The sequence below is a fragment of the Enhydra lutris genome, unplaced genomic scaffold (genome assembly GCF_002288905.1).
Source record: "Enhydra lutris kenyoni isolate GAN:26980312 unplaced genomic scaffold, ASM228890v2 scaffoldscaffold106, whole genome shotgun sequence".
Lineage (NCBI taxonomy): Eukaryota > Metazoa > Chordata > Mammalia > Carnivora > Mustelidae > Enhydra > Enhydra lutris.
Window position 1 is genome coordinate 531,590 of NW_019154190.1, and position 17,011 is coordinate 548,600.

Below are 17,011 nucleotides of genomic sequence, written 5' to 3' on the forward strand. Positions count from 1 at the left end.
CAGGGGCAAAGAGAGTTAAAAGTGAGACCTTTCCCTCCCCCAGCCAAGTTCTTTAACTCCCATTAGCCTGCTGGTGCTGCCTGTCCTCCCACCAAGACAAACAGACAAACAGAGAACTAGAAAGACAGATAGACAGAGAAAGAGACTGGCAGAGACAGAAATTACCTTAGCCTCCGATGTGTAGGGCTCAGGCCTCTCTGTTCCCACAGGCATGGCAAACACACACGGTCGAGTCATCTTTCCACCCAGCTGCTCCATCATCTTCATCGTCCTGCAGCTCCTGTCCTGCAGCATCCCTGCAAACGGTAGGAGAGCTCCCCTCACCCCATGCCAGGAGGATGACCCCATATGGAAAAGAATGTCGGAGGGAGCTGGCTGGCACCTACCCACAGCAGCTGTCAGCCAGGGATCCAAGCAGTCCTTCCCAGAGAACCCTAGGTCTGGGTGGGAGGGCCCTTGTCTCCTCAGACCCAGCCTAACTAGGGCTTTCTGATCTGATCTCATAAGGGAAAGCTGATTTCTCCATCCTTGGACCTAAAATACCTGTTCTGGCGGTGCTGGGCGAAAATGTGGAGCTACCATGTCATCTGTCCCTCAATATCAGTGCCGAGGACATGGAGCTTCGGTGGTACAGGGATCAGCCATCCCAAGTCGTGCACCTGCACAAGAATGGGACAGACATGAAGGAAGAACAGATGAGAGAGTACCAGGGAAGGACCACTTTCCTGAGTGCTGGGCTGGACCAGGGAAAAGCCACAGTGAAGATCCACAACGTGACAGTTTTTGATAATGGAACATTCCACTGCAACTTCAAAGATGGCAACATGTCTGCAGAGGCCAGGCTGTGGCTGATGGTGGCAGGTAAGGGTGAGCTGCTGGAGTTCATTGTCTCCCCGAGTCCCCTCCCCCAAACCTGATGCCCAATGCAGATCATCCCACTGTAGCCCAAGCCTGAGCACATCCCACAAAAGCACTAGCATGTTTGCACCAGAGGCAATGATTCCTGGGAAGTCCAGTTCAGGACACCCTTTTCTCTCCCTTTTCTGAGCCAATCCAGAAAGAGGGGAGCAGAGGTAGAAAGGGAAGGACAGAGGCAGAAGGAGGGACAGAGACACAGGGAGGAAAAGACACTAATTTTGCAGTATAGAACGGTTTTTGACATTCTTGGTCCTTTTTTGTTTTGTCCTGTGCATTCTGGGAACAAGGGTAACATACAGCATATAAATATTACACAGAGTAAGTCGTCTGTGAAAAAATCCCAATCTCTGCTGGAATTCTCAATATCTGTACTTTTCTGATGAAAGCACTGGTGGTTGTGTAGACTGGAATGGGCATCTCTTCCCACAGGTCTGGGCGGGATGCCCAGAATCCAAGTGCAAGCTGTCCAAGGTGAAATTGTCTGGGCACAGTGCACCTCAGAAGGCTGGTTCCCAGAGCCCCAGGAGGAATGGAGAGATTTCAGAGGACAGCCCCTACCTTCCATGACCCACCTCTCAGCCTCGCCAACAACAGGTCTCTTCACGGTGGTGTCCAATGTGACCATCCAGGATGGGGATGTTCAGAACTTCTCCTGCTGCACTGCATCTCCAGTCCCCTTCTCCAGAAGAAGATGGTCAACTACCACTTGCTCCATGAGTGTTCTGTTCTGTTCAGACCTCAAAAGTTCTGAGCAGCCCAGACAATAAGTACTTAATATTGAAATCCTTGCACAGTAATGGGATATTTTTCTTATGATGAGAACGCTTATGATCTACTGTCTTACAGTTTCCAAGTATACAACAATACAGTGCTATTAACTATAGTTTCCATGCTGTTCATTACCTCCCCAGAACTCATTCATCTCATAACTAGGAGTTCATATCTTTTGCCCCTCTTCATCTATCACACCCAGTCCCATCTCCATCCTCTGGAAACCACCAATCTGTTCTCTGCATCTATGAGCTGGGCTTTCTGGTTTTCTGGGGGTTTGTGGTTTTTTTTTCTTGTTTTGTTTCATTTTAGATTTCATATATACATGAGATCATACAGCATTTTTCCCTGATTACCTTCACTTAGCAACATGTCCGCAAGGTATCCATCCATCCATGTTTTTGGAAATGGCCTGATTTCCTTCTTGCTTATAGAAGAATACTATCTCATTATATAATATATTTTTTTCTTTACCATTCATCCATCAATGGACACTTGAGCTGATTCCCTATCTTGGCTACTGTAAATAACAGTGCAGTGACCATAAGGGGACATGTTATTTTTTGGAGCTAATATTTTTATATCTTACTTTTTGTATAAATACCCAGAAGTTGGGATTGATGCATCGTGTGGTAGATCTACTTTTAATTTTCTGAACATTCACCCTGCTCTCCACAGTGGCTGCACCAATAGCTCCTTTCTCATTAGTGCTAAACAGTATTCCATTGTCTGGATGGATCACAGCCTATTTATGCCTTCACCTTCTGACAGATAGCTTGGGGGTTTTCAAGTTTCACTCTGCATATAATTTTCATTTCTAAACAACCTCAAGCTTACAGAAAATTTGCAAGAATGGCGTGCAGAATTTTGTACAGACCACCCAGTGTTCAACATTCTGCCATTTGTCATCATCTCTCTCTCCTGTTCATCTGCCCTGATTTGTCTGCATAAACACCCACATATGTTTTCTGAGTCATTTCAGGTTAGTTCCAAGGATCATGTCCCCGACCCACAAACCCTTTCATGTGTGTGTCCTCAGAACACAGGTGCTCTCTTTCCCTGATGTTCTTGCCTCTCTGAACTCTCTTTCAGCTCCATTGTCCAGAAGTTCCCTGTCAAATGCATGGAGGACAGTGCTGCCTCTGATCCTCACTATGGCAGGGCTTGTCACAGCTGGAGCAATCTACCTCATCCCAAAATATCAGAATCACAGGAACTCAGTGTAGCTGAAAGTAGAGAGACTTTATAAAGCAGAAGAGCAGCACTCCCAAGGTAAGCAAGTCCTGGTAGGACAGACATGTCCCTTCCATCCAGGGCACAGGTGTGGAGCCCTGCATGAAGTATCCTATGCACACCTGCAAGCCTCCTGGGTCCTTGCCCATAGCCATCAGGCACCAGGCTGAAGTAGTGGTCTGGGTGCAAAATGAGTGAGGGAGCTTAGACAGGGGAAAGGCATTGATGAAGGAGAGGAAACAACCCTGAGATGGGCCCTGGGGCCACAAATAGCAGGGTCCAGCTGGGGCACGGCAGAACAAGGAACCCAAAATGACCTTTGGAGCCAATGTCCCCGGGCCCATGGTGGCTCCATCTAACAGAAGGCTTGGGGCCAAACAAGATAGATTTAGGTCAAAGAAGTGAAAATCATCTTGGACCCCTTACGACTGAAACTTTTTCAGACATCCAAATGGGGATGTCAGATAAATCTTTAGTTACACAGGTCTGGAACTCCCAGGATAAATGTGGACTTGAGATAAGAATTTAGGGTCCTTTGCATGTATCTGGCCTTGAATACCAGGAAAGTGAACCAGGAAGTGCTCCATTTATCTGCACACCTAAAATTATTCTTTAAATATTTTCTTTGGAAAAGAAGTTAGATGTTTTAGGGAAACAAAGGGAAAGCTACAGGGCAAAGAATATAGATCCAAATCTAGCCTTGGAGAACCTGGTACTTGAAGGTCTGTTTGAGCAGGAGTCCTGACAGAGTTGTGGGAGGTCCAGGGGAAGCTTCTCCACTGAAATCTGCAGATACAGTGTGGTGAAGGAGCAACCATTTGCATTCCATGCAACTGAGATGTGGAGTGAGATGGGGACATAACCCAAGAAAACTGGCTAGTGTGGAACATGAAGAAAGGTGTCCGCCATGGAGACAGCTGGAAGGGAAGCTTAAAAATTATTGTCTATGCTTCTGAGCTAAAAATTGGTGAGTGGGAAACAAAGTGGAGTGTTTTGTTTGGGTTTGTTTTGATTTTACTTTAAGGTCCTTAGTAGTAGAGCATGTCAGTCGTCTCTGATTCTGTCCCTCCCTCTATCTCTATCTCTCTCCCTGTGTTTGTTTCCCATTGTCTCTCCATCTCTCTGTCTCTCACTGTTTCTTTCTCTCTCTCCAACTCTCCCTGTTTCTCTCCATCTTTGTCTTTCCTATGTCTGTCTGTCTCTCTCTCTATCTCTATCCCCATGTCTTTCTGTCTCTCCCCATCTCTTCCCACCTCCCTTTCTGTCTTTTTCTTTCTCTCTCTCTCTCTGTTTCTCTGTGTGTGTGTGTCTCTATCTCTATCTCTCTCCCTATGTCTCTCTGTCTCTCCCCGTCTCTTCCTGTCTCCCTTTCTGTCTTTTTCTTTCTCCCTCTCTGTTTCTCCTTCTCTCCTTTTCTCTCTCTGTCTCTGTCTCTCTCTCTCTCTCTCTCTCTCACACACACACACACACACACACACACACATACAAAACACACACATACACACATGCAGAGACACAGCCTGGAAGGTGAACAGACCTTGCAGTCTGCCCAGTGTGTCCCCTCTTTCATAGAAATCCACCTCTCGATCCCACCAGGAAATGCCTCAGCCCTCTGGAGTGGCCTGTTTGTAGGGGTTCTTGGACAGGAAAAGGGGAAGTACAGGGACTTCAAGGTTGCTGTGGTTTCACCTTGCCCAGAGTCCCTATGGTCCCTCTATGCAGGAGCACAGGCTGGGGACACAAAGCCGTAAACCTGACCCTCTCCTCTTCCCACAGTGAGCCCAGCCATGGATCCTGACACTACAAGTCCCAAACTTCCTCTCTCTAAGAACTGGAGGAGTGTGAGGTGGCTTCTCTTTGACCAGGAGCTGCCTGATGCCTCCAGCAGTTTCAACCAAGACACTTGTTTATTGGCTCAGAGGACAGTTCTCCGCTGGGATGACCAGGTGTGGTACAGGAAGTTCTGGAATATGGAGAGCTTGAATCAGAAAGGAAGAATCCCAAAGGCCCCGCATCATGGACTCTGGGCCCTGGAGCTGTAAAAGAAGAGACTCCAGGCCCTCACCTTCCTGAGGATTTGCCTGAACCCTTCAGAGCCTCTGCATCAGGTGGGCATTCTCCTGGACTATGGTGCTGACAGAGTCTCCTTCTAAACTCCTTCTCTCAACTACACATTCTCTGGACTCCTTTTCTTAGAGACTCTGAGGCCATTCTTCTGCCTCTGGACACATGACCATACCCCCCCTCATCTGCTCAGAATGCCAGCCCCCAAAGGCCATGGACCCTCTTCAGAGCCAGGGACAGGAGAGGGTAGGGACTCTCCACAAACAAGACCCATGATCTCTTTGCTCTAGGCTGTCATATATTTTTGGGAGACATATCCATTCTTCATGCCAGCTAGACCCACACAAAGGTGCATCTTTCTGAATTATCCTGTCTTGTCTTCATTTTCCTTCCCTGTAGAATACTGAAACATGTACCCTCAAATACACATGCTGAGGCCCCAACCCCCCGGACCTCAAGATGGGGCTGTATTTGGAGATGTGGTCTTTACAGAAGTGGTTAAGGTAAAAACTGGTCACTAGGGTGGGCCCTGATCTTGCACAACTGGAGTCCTTATCAGAAGAGGGATCGAGGCACAGACACACACAGGTGGACAACCACATGAGGACACAGGGAAGAGATGGCATGTAAATACTAAGGAGAGAGGCCTCAGAGAAACCAGCCCCACCCATACCTGGATCTGGGAATTCCAGTCCCCAGGACAGGGACACACTAAGAGTGTATTGTTTAAACCTCCCAGCTTGTGGTATTTGTTATGCATCCTGAGCTGACTGGGACACCATATTATTAAACACAGTGGAGTGCTTTTCTGAAATGTACTTGGGGGAAGTTGAAAAGGATTGAGCCCAGTGCCAAACATGAAGTAGTTGCTCAGTAAATTGCTGGCCTTCCTCATCTCCTCCTCCACCTCCTTCCCCTCTTCCAGCCCTTTGCCCCTTCTCCCCTTCCCCTCCCCATTTCACCTTCCCTTCCTCTGACCCCTCCTTACCATCTTCCCTCCCTCCCACTCCTTCCTCTCTGCCTTCTCCTTCTCCCTCTTCTCTCTCTCTATTCCCCTCCTCCCCTTCGTCTTTCTCCTCTCTCTCTCCCCATTACCCCTATTCCCCTTCCTACATCCTTTTCCTTTTCCCTTTTCTGAATTTCCGCTCTAAACTACCCACTTCTCCTTCTCTCCCTCCTTTCCCTTCACAACACCCTGGATATGTGTTCTACCTTGGCACCACTCTGTTCTCCCCTACCATGGCAGGTAGTGCTGAGCTACATGGATGCCAAACCAAAGATTCCAGGGCTCCCCAGGTCAGTCATGGAGGCAAAGGAAAGTAAAATATGAGAGTCCAAAATCTCTGGGATGAGGCAAAGGCAGTCCTAAGAGGGAAGTATATAGCAATACAGGCCTACCTCCAGAAGCAAGAGAAATCTCAAATACACAACCTAACCCTATACCTAAAGCAGTTGGACATAGGACATCAAACAAAGCCCTAAACCCAGCAGAAAAAAAAAGAAAGAGTAAATATTAGAGATGAAATCGATGATATAGAAATCAATGAATCAGTGCAGAGCACAATATGAGAAAGGAGGGAAAACTTAAGGGAAAGAAATCAGAGAGCAGGACAAACCATAGGAGACTCTTGATTCTGGGAAACAAACAAGGTTGTGGAAGGGGAAGTGGCTGGTGGGCATTAAAGAGGGCATGTGATGTGATAAGCACTGGGTGTTATACACAACTAATGAGTCATTGAACATTATAACAAAAACTAATGATGTATTATATTTTGGCTAATTGAATTTAAATTTTAAAAAATGTATTGCATGGAGCACTAGGTATGGTGCATAAACAATGAATCTTAGAACACTGAAAAAATAAAATAAAATTTTAAAAAAACAGTAAAACAGATCAAAGAAATTAGGAGCTGATGTTTTGAGAAAAAAAAAGTAACAAAATTGACAAGCCCCAAGCCAAACTTCTCAAAAAGCAAAGAGAAGGGACACAGATAAGTTAAATCATGAATGAAAGAAGAGACATCACAACCAACACCACAGAAATGCAAATAATTATAAGAAAATATTATGAGCAACTATATGCCAACAAATTAGGCAATCCAGAAGAAATGGATAGATTCCTAGAAACATATAAACTACCAAAAATGAAACGGGAAAAACTAGAAAATCTGAACAGACCCATACCCAGGAAAAATTGAGTCAGTATTCAAAAATATCTCCCAAAAAACAAGAGTCCAGGGCCAGATGACCTCCAATGAGAATTCTACTAAACATTTAAAGAATTAATACCTGTTCCTCAAACTTCCAAAAATAGAAATGGAAGGACATTTTCCAAACTCATTCTATGAGGTCAGCATTATCTTGATTCCAACACCAAAGACCCCACAAAAATAATTACACACCAATATCCATGATGAATATAGATGTAAATATTGTCAACAAGTTGCTAGTTAATCAGATCCAATGGTTTGTTAAAAGGATTATCCACCCCTACTAACTGGGATTTCTTCCTGGGTTGCAAGGTAGTTCAACATATACAAATCAATCAATGTGATGCACCACATTAATAAAAGAAATGATAAGAACCATATGATCCTCTCAGTAGATGCACAAAAAGTATTTAACAAAACTATAGTATTCATTCCTGATAAAAACCTCAGCAAAGCAGGTATAAAGGGAGCATATTCAAACTCATAAAGGCCACATACCAAACACCCACAGCTAGTATTATCTTCAGTGGGGAAAAACTGAGAGCCTTTTCACTAAGGACAGGAACAAGACAGGGATGCCCACTTTTACCACTGTTACTTAACATAGTCCTGGAAGTCTTAGCCTCACCAATCAGAAAACAAAAAGAAAGAAAAGGCATCCAAATGAGCAAGGAGGAATTGAAACATTCACTATTCGCAGATAACATGACACTTTATATAGAAAACTCAAAAGGCTCCACCAAAAAAATTGCTAGAACAAATTCAAGAATTAAGCAACATTTCAGGATATAAAATCAATGCATATAAGTCTGTCAAATTTCTATACACTGATAATGAAGCAGCAGAAAAAGAAATCAAGGATTTGATCCATTTGCAATTGCACCAAAAAAATAAGATACCTAGGAAAAACCTAACTCAAGAGGTAAAAGAACTATACTCTGCAAACTGTAAAAAACTTATGCCAGAAATGGAAAAGCATGTCATACTCATGGATTGGAAGAATGAACACCATTAAAATGTCTATACTTCCCAAAGCAATCTACACATTTAATTGAATCCCTATCAAAATAACAACAGCATTGTTTGCACAGCCAGAATAATTTTTATGGAACCACAAAAAACTCTGAAGAGCCAAAGCAATCCCAAAAAAGTAAAACAAACCTGGAGACATCATGATTCTGGATTTCAAGCTCTAATTCAAAATTGTAATCATCAAGACAGCATTGTACTGGCAGGAAAACAGACACAAAGATCAATGGGACAGAATGGAGAGCCCAGAACTGGGCCTTCAACTCTATGGTCAACTAATTTCAATGAAGCAGGAAAGAATATCCAATGGAAAAAAAATTCTCTTCAAAAGATGGTGTTGGGAAAACTGTACAACATCATGCAAAAGAATGAAATTGGACCACTTTCCTACACCACACACAAAAATAAATAAAAAATGGATGAAAGACTTCAGTGTGAGACAGAAAAATATCAAAATCCTAGAGGACATCACAGACAGAGATGTCTTTGACCTCAGCCACAGCAACTACTTACTAGACAGGTTGCCAGATACAAGGGAAACAAAAGCAAAAATGAACTATTGGGACTTCATCAAGATAAATATCTTTTGCACAGTGAAGGAAACAATCAACAAAACAAAAAGGCAGCCTACAGAATGGGAGAGGAAATTTGCAGATGACATAAATATAAAGGGTTAGCATCCAAAATCTATAAAGAGCTTATCAAACTCAACCCCCCAAAAAAACAAACAATCCAGTTAAGAAATGGGAAGAAGACATAAATATATACTTTTTCCAAAGATGACCTCTGGATGGCTAACAGACACATGAAAAGATGCTCAATATCACCTATCATCAGGAAAATACAAATCAAAACCATGATGAGATACCACCTCACACCTTTTACAATGGCTAATATTAACAACATAGAAACAATAGATGTTGGTGAGGATGTGCAAAAAGGGGAACCCTCTTGCTCTGTTGGTGGCAATGCAAACTGGTGCAGCCACTTGGAAGAACAATATAGAAGTTCCTCAAAAAATTAAAAATAGAGCTGCCCTAACACCCTGCAATTTCATGGCTAGTTACCCATCCAAAGGATACAAAAATACAAATTTGAAGGGATACATGCACCCTGATGTTTATCACAAAATTCTCAACAAAGCTGAACAATGGAGAGAGCCCAAATGTACACTGACTGATAAATTGATTTTTAAAAATGTGGTATATATAGATATAGATGCAGTTGATATAGATATAGATATTATATAATGGAATATTATATATTTATGTTTATGGAATATATAATAGTCCATAAAATATATATTTATAATGAAATATTATTCTACTATCAAAAAGAAAGTAATCTTGACATTTGCAATGACATGGATGGAGCTAGACTATTTTAAGTGACATTAGTCAGTCAGAGAAAGACAAATACCATATGATTTCAATCATATATAGAACTGAAGAAAGAAAACAGATGAACATATGAGAAGGGGGGACAGAGAGAGAGAAGTAAACCACAAGAGACACTTAGCAATAGAGAACAAACTGAGGGTGATGGAAGCAGGTGGGTGGGCTGATGGGTTAGACGGGTAAAGGAGATTAAGGAGGTCATTTGAAGTGATGAACACTGCATGTTGTATGTAAGTGATGAATCACTGAATTCTATTCCAGAAACCAACTCTGATCACCCATGAAATCAGCCTGAGATTAGAATTATACACTTCTGGATCTCTACTGGGGCAGAAGAAACCAGTGGACAGGTAAAGCAGAGTGAGAACATCAGACTGATATCAGAAGATAAACAAAAGGGTGAAGGAGTCACCAGAGCGACCCATTGGAAAGTAATACCGCAATACTAGAGTGTCCTGTGATTGGAGGCCAGCATTAGCTTGGAGTCTGGTTGAAAGAACTCAAAAAGAGCAAAAGATCTTAAGGAGAATTTGGTGGAATGGCGCAGTTAGGGACAGGGGCTTAAGCCCACGGACCCAGAAGAGCCACCGCTGTCACTGAGCCAGAGAGAGTGCAGGGAAGAAACCAGGCCTTGGTCCCTGAGCCACCAGCACACTTGAGAGCAACTGGGTGGCAGCGCCTGTGAGAGAGTGTGGTGTGGATGCCAGTGGGTGCTGTCTAGAACCACAGCCTTTTTTTTTTTTTTTTTTGCAAGTGGATTTTAAATTTATTTTTTTTAATTTTTTATTTCTTTTCGGCGTAACAGTATTCATTCTTTGCACCACACCCAGTGTTCCATGCAATCCGTGCCCTCTCTAATACCCACCACCTGGTTTCCCCAACCTCCCACCCCGCCCCTTCAAAACCCTCAGATTGTTTTTCAGAGTCCAGAGTCTCTCATGGTTCACCTCCCCTTCTGATTGAACCACAGCCTTTTGCACTCTGCATCTGAGTCGAGCTCCACACCCTCCCTTGAGAGAGGTATGTGCAGGTGCTAGCCAGTGCTCTCTAGGACCTGGAGAGTCTGAACACTCACAGCCCAGGCCATCACGAAAATCTCAGTTTGCTATCTGTGGATAGGACCTCCCCAGCAGTTTGGACTTTCCCAGACAGCCACGGCATAGGCAGCCACAGGAAGGCAGCTCTCTCAACTTCTCCTGGTTTTGGTTACACTGAGACACAAGCAGGAGCTCCTGCAACTGTGACTGGGGACTTGCCCTGCCAGCGGCAGAGGGGGAATTTATATGCTCCGGAGTATCCAGAGGGGAACAGACTAAGGCTTCTCTCTGAGAAGGAGGACTGGGTGCAGTTTGCTTTCCTCTAAACCCCCAAAGAACCGCCAAAAGCCCCCAAAGGGAGGAAAAAAAAAACTCCAGAGAACAAAAACCTGAAAAACCGGTTTCCTCAGAGCCCAGTCCCTTGCTAGGGGGCAGGAAGACTCAACTCTAGCAAGACTACCTGAAAAACCACACGGCAAGTGCCTCCCCCAGAAAGCCAGCCAAAAAAATACCCAAAAAACAAGAGCACAACAAACACTACTTCACAGATACAACTTTTATTTTGAATTCGTTACCACTATTCTCTATCTTTTCAATTTTTATTAAATTTTTAACCTATTGGGGGAGACAAGATGGCGGGGAAGTAGGAGGAGATGGCGTTTCAACTTGTACCCTAAAGTGAGCTGATTACCTACCAAAGAACTCTGATCACCCATGAAATCAGCCTGAGATCAGAATTATACACATCTGGATCTTTACAGGGGCAGAAGACACCAGTGGGCAGATAAAGCGGAGTGGGAACATCAGACTGATATCCGAAGATAAACAAAAGGGGGAGGGAGCCACCAGAGGCGACACCTTGGAAAGTAATACCCCAATATGAGAGTGCCCTGCATCTGGGGACCAGCATTAACTTGGAGTATGGTTGAAAGCACTCAAAAAGAGCAAAGGATCACAGGGGGAAATTGTGGGAATCAGGGCGGTTAGGGACAGGGGTTTAAGTCCCCGGACCCTGGACAGCCACCCCTGGTGCTAAGCCAGAGAGAGTGCGGCGGAGAAACCAGGTCTTGGTCCCTGAGCCGCCAGTGCTCCTGAGAGCATGTGGGGTCCCGTGAGTGGCTGTGAGCCTCGCCAGCTGGCAGAACCATAGCCTTTCTGCAGTCTCCACGCACGCGCCGTGCCATGCTATCAGAGCCTGATGGCGTGTTATCAGAGCCTGAGATGCACACGCCCCACACCCTCCCCTGAGAGAGGTGCACACAAGCCCGGCTCTCTCAGACCCAGAAAGACCAGGCACTCCCAGCACAGGCCAATGGGAAAATCTAACTGTGCGATAACTGCTGGGAACCTCTGGCTGTCTGGAGCTGCTCAGACAGTCACCACTGTTGTGGTTTTGGGTACAAGCAGGAGTTCCTGCGTCCCCAGGGACCGCGATTCGAAAAGTGCCCTGCCAGTGGCTGAGGGGGAACTTCTGTGCTCTGCAGCACCTAGAAGGGAACAGAGTGAGGCTTCTCTCTGAGAGGGACGTCGGGATGCAGTTTCCTTTCACATAAACCTCCAAAAACCATCAAAAGCTGTCAAGGTAAGAGAAAAAAAAGAAAAAAATGAACAAAAAAACATAAAAACCTCCAGAGAAAAAAAGCCTGAAAAACCGGTTTCCTCAGAGCCCACCCCCTTGAACAGGGCAGGAGGACTTAACTCAGGAAACGCTGCCTGAAAACCCACGAGGCAGGCCACTTCCCAGAAAAACAACCAGGAAAAGGAAGAAAAGAAAAAAGACAACAAGAGAACAACCACCACTACCTCATAGATAGAACTTGTATTTTTAATTTGATCCCACTATTCTGGTTCATTTTCTTTTTATACAGATAAATTTTTTAAACCTATTTACCATCACAGTGAGAAGTCCAGTACATCAAATTCTATAATAAACTTTTAACTGAACATTTTGATACATATACCTGTGTTTTTCTTTTGCTTTTCAATTTTTGAATTATTTAAATTTTAGTTTAGTTTAGTTTAGTTTAGTTTATACTTTTTTAAAATCATTTTTTTAATTTATTTTCAGCATAACAGTATTCATTGTTTTTGTACCATACCCAGTGCTCCATGCAGTCCGTGTCCTCTCTAATACCCACCACCTGGTTCCCCCAACCCCCCCCCCCCCCCCACCTCTTCAAACCCTTCAGATTGTTTTTCAGAGTCCATAGTTTCTCATTGTTCAACTCCCCTTCGAATTTCCCCCAACTGCCTTCTCCTAACTCCCCATGTCCTCCATGATAATTGTTATGCTCCACAAATAAGTGAAACCATATGATAATCGACTCTCTCTGCTTGACTTATTTCACTCAGCATAATCTCTTCCAGTCCCGTCCATGTTGCTACAAAAGTTGGGTATTCATCCTTTCTGATGGAGGCATAATACTCCATAGTGTGTATGGACCACATCTTCCTTATCCATTCGTCCGTGGAAGGGCATCTTGGTTCTTTCCACAGTTTGGCAACCGTGTCCATTGCTGCTATAAACATTGGGGTATGGATGGTCCTTCTTTTCACTACATCTGTATCTTTGGGGTAAATACCCAGTAGTGCAATTGCAGGGTCATAGGGAAGCTCTATTTTTAATTTCTTAGGGAATCTCCACACTGTTCTCCAAAGAGGCTGCACCAACTTGCATTCCCACCAACAGTGTAAGAGGGTTCCCCTTTCTCCACATCCCCTCCAACACAGGTTGTTTCCTGTCTTGCTAATTTTGGCCATTCTAACTGGTGTAAGGTGATATCTCAATGTGGTTTTAATTTTAATCTCTCTGATGGCTAGTGATGATAAACATTTTTTCATGTGTCTGATAGCCATTTGTATGTCTTCATTGGAGAAGTGTCTGTTCATATCTCCTGCCCATTTTTTGATATGATTATCTGTTTTCTGTGTGTTGAGTTTGAGGAGTTCTTTATAGATCCTGGATATGAATCTTTTGTCTGCACTGTCATTTGCAAAAATCTTCTCCCTTTCCGTGGGTTGCCTCTTTATTTTGGTGACTGTTTCCTTTGCTGTGCAGAAGCTTTTGATTTTGATGAAGTCCCAAAAGTTTATTTTGGCTTTTGTTTCCTTTGCCTTTGGAGACATATCTTGAAAGAAGTTGCTGTGGCTGATATCGAAGAGATTACTGCCTAAGTTCTCCTCTAGGATTCTGATGGATTCCTGTCTCACGTTGAGGTATTTTATCCATTTTGAGTTTATCTTTTTGTATGGTGTAAGAGAATGGTCGAGTTTCATTCTTCTACATATAGCTGTCCAGTTTTCCCAGCACCATTTATTGAAGAGACTGTCTTTTTTCCACTGTATATTTTCCCCTGTTTTGTCGAAGATTAACTGACCATAGAGTTTAGGGTCCATATCTGGGATCTCTAGTCTGTCCCACTGCTCTATGTGTCTGTTATTATGCCAGTACCATGCTGTCTTGGTGATCACAGCTTTGTAGTAAAGCTTGAAATGAGATAACATGATGCCCCCAGCTTTATTTTTGTTTTTCAACATTTCCTTAGCGATTCGGGGTCTCTTCTGGTCCCATACAAATTTTTGGATTATTTGCTCCAGCTCTTTGAAGAATACTGGTGGAATTTTGATTGGAATGGCATTAAAAGTATAGATTGCTATAGGCAGTATAGACATTTTAACAATGTTTATTCTTCCGATCCAAGAGCATGGAATGGTCTTCCATCTTTTTGTGTCTTCTTCAATTTCTTTCATGAGTGTTCTGTAGTTCCTGGAGTACAGATCCTTTACCTCTTGGTTAGGTTTATTCCCAGGTATCTTATGGTTCTTGGTGCTATAGTAAATGGAATTGATTCTCTAATTTCCCTTTATGTATTTTCATTGTTAGTGTATAAGAAAGCCACTGATTTCTGTACATTGACTTTGTATCCTGCCACGTTATTGAATTGCTGTTTGAGTTCTAGTAGTTTGGGGGTGGAGTCTTTTGGGTTTTCCATATAAAGTATCATGTCATCTGCGAAGAGAGAGAGTTTGACTTCTTCATTGCTAATTTGGATACCTTTTATTTCTCTTTGTTGTCTGATTGCTGTTGCTAGGACTTCTAATACTATGTTGAACAAGAGTGGTGAGAGTGGGCATCCTTATCATGTTCCTGATATCAATGGGAAGGCTGAAAGATTTTTCCCATTGAGGATGATTTTTGCTGTGGGTCTTTCATAGATAGATTTTAGGAAGTTCAGGAATGTTCCCTCTATCCCTATCCTTTGAAGTGCTTTAATCAGTAACAGATACTGGATTTTGTCAAATGCTTTTTCTGCATCAATTGAGAGGACCATGTGGTTCTTCTCTCTTTTCTTATTAATTTGTTCTATCACATTGATTGATTTGCGAATGTTGGACCATCCTTATAGCCCAGGAATGAATCCCACCTGGTCATGGTAGATAATCTTTTTAATGTGCTGTTGGATCCTGTTTGCTAGGATCTTGTTGAGAATCTTAGCATCCATATTCATCAGTGATATTGCTCTGAAATTCTCCTTTTTGGTAGGGTCTTTGCCTGGTTTGGGGATCAGGGTAATGCTGGCTTCATAGAAAGAGTCTGGAAGTTTTCCTTCTGCTTCATTTTTTGAAACAGCTTCAGGAGAATAGGTGTTATTTCTTCTTTGAAAGTTAGGTAGAATTCCCCAGGGAAAACGTCAGTCCTGGACTCTTGTTTTTTGGGAGGTTTAAGATCACTGCTTCAATCTCACTACTAGATATCAGTCTATTCAGGTTGTCAATTTCTTCCTGGTTCAATTTTGGAAGTTTATAGCTTTCCAGGAATGCATCCATTTCATCTAGGTTGCTTAGCTTATTGGCATATAACTGTTGATAATAACTTCTGATGATTGTTTCTACTTCCTTGGTGTTCATTGTGATCTCTCCCTTTTCATTCATAATTTAATGAATTTGGGCTTTCTCTCTTTTCTTCTGGATTAGTGTGGCCAATGGATTATCGATCTTATTGATTCTTTCAAAAAACCAGCTTCTAGTTTCATTGATACGTTCTACTGTATCTCTGGTTTCCACTCATGGATCTCAGCTCTAATCTTGATTATTTCCCTTCTTATGTGTGGAGTTGATTTGATTTGTTGTTGATTCGCCAGTTCTTTTAGGTGTAGAGACAGCTGCTGTGTTCTGGATTTTGCAATTTTTTTGAGGGAGGCTTGGATGGCTATGTATTTCCCTCTTAGGACCGCCTTTGCTGTATCCCATAGGTTTTGGACCGAAGTGTCTTCATTCTCATTGGTTTCCATGAATTGTTTCAGTTCTTCTTTGATCTCCTGGTTGATCCAAGCATTCTTAAGCAAGGTGGACTTTAGCTTCCAGGTGTTTGAGTTCCTTCGGAACTTTTCCTTGTGATTGAGCTCCTGTTTCAAAGCATTGTGATCTGAGAATATGCAGGGAATAATCTCGGTCTTTTGGCATCGGTTGAGTACTGATTTGTGACCCAGTATGTGGTCTATTCTTGAGAAGGTTCCATGTGCACTTGAGAAGAATGAGTATTCTGTTGTTTTAGGGTGGAATGTTCTGTATATATCTATGAGGTCCATCTGGTCCAATGTGTCATTCAATGCTCTTGTTTCTTTATTGATTTTCTGCTTCAATGATCTGTCTATTTCTGAGAGAAGCATGTTAAGATCTCCTACTATTAATGTATTCATATCAATATGACTCTTTATCTTGATTAACAGTTTTCTTATGTAATTGGCTGTTCCCGTATTGGGGGCATAGATATTTACAATTCTTAGATCATCTTGGTGGATAGTCCCTTTAAGAATGATGTAGTGTCCTTCTGTATCTCTGACTACAGTCTTTAGTTTAAAATCTAATTTATCTGATATGAGAGTCGCTACCCCAACCTTCTGTTGAGGCCCATTGGCCTGAAAGATGCTTCTCTATTCCTTCACTTTCAGTCTGGGTGTATCTTTAGGTTCAAAATGGGTCTCTTGTAGACAACATATGGATGGGTCCTGTCGTTTTATCCAATCTGCAACCCTGTGCCATTTTATGGGTGCATTTAGGCCATTCACATTGAGAGTGATAATTGATAGATACGTTTTTATTGACATCGTGTTAGCTTTGAAGTCTTTCTTTCTGTAGATTGTCTCTATATTTCTGTTCAATGCTATTCTTAAGATTTTTCCTCTTTTAAAGAACCCCCCTTAATATTTCCTGCAGTGTCGGCTTGGTGGTTGCATAGTCTTTTAAGCCTTGCCGGTCTTGGAAACTCTTTATCTCTCCCTCCTTTTTGAATATCAGTTCGGCTGGATAAAGCATTCTTGGCTGCATGTTCTTCTCATTTAGTGCCCTGAAT

At 42.9% G+C, this 17,011-nt stretch overlaps 1 pseudogene; it reads left to right on the forward strand.

Moving 5' to 3' along the window:
* Window positions 1-211: 211 nt before the first annotated feature.
* On the forward strand, window positions 212-5,262 carry LOC111139401 (annotated as a pseudogene).
* Window positions 5,263-17,011: the final 11,749 nt, after the last annotated feature.